We start from the raw sequence: 5,316 nt of genomic DNA, 5'->3' as shown, positions 1-5,316 counted from the left end.
GGGGGGGAGTTAAGTATTTTTTAACCAGCTCCTCAGTGGGGCCCCCTCCCTCTTTGCCGTCTGCTAGCGGACGGCAAAGAACTGTGTAATGTCTGACAATGCCTTCAGACTTGCAATAATCTTAAATTGCTTAGAACAGAATTCATATCATTATCAGTGCGAAGTATTTTTACCTTCCTTTCAGTTTCTCTTTCAACCATAATCTTCCACTCCTTAAAAACTGAGAATGCTTCATATTTATGCTTCAAGAAATAAGACCAAACTTTTCTCGAATAATCATCAATAATAGTCAGCATGTAACTAGCACCACCTAGTGACTTCTTGCGAGATGGTCCCATAAATCAGAATGCACATAATCAAGAATACCTTCAGTTGTATGAGTCGAAGTGTTGAACTTCACCCTCTTGTGCTTGCCAAAGATACAATGCTCACAAAATTTCAATTTACCAGTTTCATATCCATCAAGAAGACCTCTCTTATTTAACTCTGCTAAACCAAGTTCACTCATATGTCCAAGACGCATATGACAAAGGTTAGCAGCATCACAATCAGAATTCTTTGAAATAACTGGAGTAGCGTTACCTGAAACGGTAGAACCTCGAAGGTAATAAAGACCATTGGTCGAACTTAAGTCACCTTTCATCACAACAAGGGAGCCTTTGGTGACCTTCAAAACACTATCTCCACCTGAATACTTGTACCCCTTTGCATCAAGGGCACTAACAGCGATAAGATTTCTCTTCATCTTCGGAATATACCGAACATCTGTCAAAGTTCTGATTGTACCATCAAACATCTTGATTCGAACGGAACCTATGCCTTCAATCTTGCATGGTGAATTATCAAAACCCAAAACGGAACCAGCAGAAGTAGTGGAATTAAAAGTATTAAACCAATCTCTATGTGGACACATATGAAAAGTGCATGCAGTGTCAAGTACTCACTCATCATTGGTCTCAGCACATCCAGCAATAACGGCAAGAGCATCATCGGAACTATCATCACGAGCAACATTAGCAAAATTGTCACCTTGTTTGTTACCTTTTCTCTTTTCTTTATTCTGCAACTTGAAACACTCTGAGATGTCATGCCCGTCTCTCTTGCAATATCTGCAATACTTCTTGTCTCTGGATTGCGACCGGCCCCTGTGGCCATTCTTACTTTTGCCTCTGTTTCCATTATTGGAGTTCTTCTTCTTTGTCCTGCCACGAATAGATAATCCCTCTGCTTGGGATGAACTTGAACCATCATGAGGCACCATTAGTTTCATCTTCTCCTTAGAGTTCAAAGCTTCATAAACTTCATTAAGTGTGAGAGTATCACGACTGTATAATATGGTGTCTCGAAAATTGGTATAAGAACTCGGCAGTGAACAAAGTAACATTAAAGCAGTATCCTCCTCTTCATACTTAACCTCCATTGCAGCTAGATCAGATATGATCTCCTTAAATTCTGAAATATGATTCAAAACATTACCTCCCTCGGGTAGCCTGTGCAGGAATAATTTTTGCTTCAGATGCATCTTGCTGGTGAGATCTTTAGTCATGCAAATCCCTTCCAGTTTTAACCATAGAGCGGCAGCGGTTTTCTCGCTCAAAACTTTCTGCAAAATATTATTATGCAAATGAAGTTGAATTTTTGAAAAAGCCTTATGATCAATTCTTTTCTCCTCATCAGTCCACTCCTGAATTCTGTTCTTCCCAAAACTATCCAGTGCTTCATCATAGTCGGACTGTGCCAACAACGCCCGCATCTTGACTTGCCATAAGGTAAACCTTGTGTCACGGTCCAGCAGCGGAAGATCATACTTCATGGATGCCATGAGTCGAACAAATCTGTGCACAAAGTAGTACAAGTCGGAGTAAAAAAATTCTTGACAGAATTTAATATGCGTAGCAAAGAAACAGTAGCACCGCTTCGGCCAATGGACGTAGCACTTGAAGATGAAAAACAAATCTGATCTAGTAGTCAAGTAGTACCAGTAGATCAGATAAGCTGCACGTAGTAAAAAATCCAAGATGTACTGTTGTACTTGACTTCACGTGATATACTAGATCGGCCACTAGTACTACTTAAAACCGATCTGGTTCAGCTTGACGATCTGGTCCAATACAGTACTAGAATTTAGATTATAATTTAACAGTAACAACTCATATGCTAGTGAATTCTAATCATGGTTTGGTTTTTAAAGGGTGATCACCGAAAAATGGGGAATGTGGAGCAACACTTGGGAAATGCAACGCCAACAACCTTGTTGCATTATCAGTTGAGTGATATGTGGAGGAGTCCTAGGGGTCCAGTGCTTCGTATCGAGGGATTAGCACTGGTGGCAATTGCGTGCTCCTTCTTCCTTGTTGCCTTTGGGTCATGTCGCCGCTGGTCCAATAGTTGGATTATCCAAAAGGGTTTCTTGGCCGCACAAGTGTTATCTTTGTCCCTTGGGACTTACAGCATTGGCCTAATGCAGTCTTCGCCGGTGAAGAGCGAGATGTATCCTATATGGGCTGTGTCCTTACTCACACTGTTTGGCTGCATCGACCCAGTCACCACCTACGTCGGCCTTGAATACAAGGGCCCACTCTTGAAGATTATATTTCAGCTTTGCCTCTACTGTGGATATGTCTTGCTGATGAGTGTGTCAACCATCTCCGGTGGTGTTGGTAAATTAGCCATTGGCTTGCTATCTGTCATCACCTTCATCAAGGGCTTTCATATGTCATTGGCGCTTGTCCTGCCAAGCAGAACACGGGAAAGGATAGAAGACTTTATCTATATAGAACCCATAGCTTTAGCAGGTGGGGTGAGAAACTTCGAGTCCTACTATATGAAGACAATCTTTATCCAACTAGAATGGAGGACATACGTTCGAGCTGCAATGAAATGGTGGGTAAGCTAAAATTGAAAGAGGCCACGACCAATGGCATTGAAGATGTGTGCCTTGGCTACTCTCTGTCTCATTTGTTACAACGTCGTTTCCTTGGGTTGGCCACCGCTAGGGAAATGGAGTTGAAAATTGAGGAATTTGAAAATGTTGCACAGACTAGCCGGGCCATCGACTATAAGAGGACCTTGAAGGCGATTGAGGTCGAGTTGGCTTTTCTGTACGATATGTTTTTCACCAGCAATTGGTTCCTTCACTGCTATGAAGCAAAAACCTCTAGCTTCTGGGCATTCGCTTCATTCATTGGGATATGTCTTGTTGGGGTAGCGCTTGCCATTCCTGGGGCAATGTCTAGCCGCCACCGTGTTACAGGCTCTAATAGTCCTAGTGCAGGCACTATTGTTGTTAACACCACAAGAGGTGACCTGACCATTACTCTTGTTATATTGGTGTCTATGGCTCTGCTGCAATTGATGCAGTTGATACGGTGTTGGACGTCAAATTTGGCACAAGTCGCCTTTGCCTGCCAGTATGACAGGAACGAATACATCTCCAACCGAAATAGCTCGTGGATGAGATTGAAAGCGTTTGTGGTTACCAGGATGAATTGGTTTGACAAGTACCTCTGGCAAGATAAGCTCGGGCAGTATTCACTAGTTGATGAGAAAGTGAGCAGGAGAAAAGCAGAATGTCGTATGACGTGCGCCATAGAAATTGCAAATTTATGCGTGCTGACATGTTATCACTTGTCTCGGATTGTTGGATTGCATTACTTTGGACGCGTGCTCTGGGAATTGTGGGCCTGTGATACAAGCACAGCCGTCAGGTTGCACGACGATGTGAAGGCATCCATCGCCGATTTTCTGGGCAAGATCAAGAGCAGGAGAATAGGGGTGGAGTGGTCGTCTTTGTTTGTGGACTAGACTTGTCCTGCCTTCCCTATTCCAGCGTGCCTCTCCAGCTGGAAAGTACCTTGAAAGGTGGTACTGGTAGGTCGGATGCCTACGCATTTTCGCACCGTGTCATGGTTTGGCATGTCGCAACTCGCTACTGCGAGCTAGCAGATCTGCAGGAAGGGAACTCGGGAGGAGGGGGCGGCAGTAGTGACAATACAGAGAGGAATCGGCACGTGGGAATGGCGCTATCTAGGTATTGTGCCTACCTGGTGGTGTCTGCGTCAGAGTTGTCCCTGGGCCATCTGTGGAAATAAAGCGTGCGCGCGAGGAGGCCTCCATGTGGATATATCCAGGCAATGGAAGATCGCTACTGGAGGCGATGCAACAGAGTTCATGTCTACCCAATGATCACCGCATTTTTGGGACTGGTGTGCATTGGGGGATGCGGCTTCGCAACGACACGCCGCCGCCTCCAGGATGCACGCCGCGGAGCCGCTGTGATGACCACTGGGAGGTGCTGGCGCTCCTATGGGTTCAGACGTTGCTCTATGCCGCGCCGTATGGCGACATGCAGAGGCACATGCAGCATCTCTCGCAGGGTGGCGAGTTCATCACCCATCTATGGGCCCTGCTCTACCACATCGGCATCGACAGGTGGGATAGGGAACCAGAAGCTGCAGCGGAGACGACTCAGACGCCGGAAGCAGCACAGGTCCATGGAGATGCGAGGGAAGAAGAAATTCAAGAGATTAATTAATTGGTGGGGTGGAGTCAAGAGGATTCCTACATTACTACTCCCTCCGTTCGGAATTACTTGTCTTGAAAATGGATGTATTCAGAACTAAAATACGTCTAGATATATTCATTTTCACGACAAGTAATTCCAAATGGAGGGAGTAGCTTCTTGGATGGATGGATGAGCCACGGAGGCCTCTGGATTGCGTACTTTACTCAGTTGATTTTCTTCTTACTACTTTTTGTTCCTTCTCCTTTGAAGTTTTTTCATCCCTAGTGTGTGTATTTATGCATGATTACTGTGTGTATGCTCTATCCATATATGATCCACAACGCATCTGGATTTCTTTGGCACTTTTTAATAATATGGCCGTATGCATCTGTCGGATGCATGCAGAGGCAGGGGGTGATCCTCCTTCTTAAAGAGAAGAAAAAGTATGGAACGATAATGTACTACTGAACAATATATGCAACCTTTGTTTCCTTCAATTTATCTACTACCACTATAAAAAAAAAGAGAAGGGCAGATCCAAACAATCACACCCATTCATCATCAAAATCTAATGGCCCTTAATCGTTCTGTGTTTAACGCTACCAACCACGCAACAAGCCACGATCGATCGCTAATCGCCCCGCGCTAAGAAAACCGGTCGCCCGCACGACCTCCACCTTCTCCTCCTCCACCGTCGTTCGCCTCCTGCAGCCTCGCGCCGAGCCACAAGAAACTGCGCCCTTCACCGCCGCCTCGCGCCGCCGGAGCCACGGGAAGCCGCCGCCGCTCACCGGGAGCCCGCCCCCGCCGCG

The sequence above is a fragment of the Triticum dicoccoides genome, chromosome 2B (genome assembly GCF_002162155.2).
Source record: "Triticum dicoccoides isolate Atlit2015 ecotype Zavitan chromosome 2B, WEW_v2.0, whole genome shotgun sequence".
NCBI lineage: Eukaryota > Viridiplantae > Streptophyta > Magnoliopsida > Poales > Poaceae > Triticum > Triticum dicoccoides.
Note: the sequence above shows the minus strand (reverse complement) of the source record.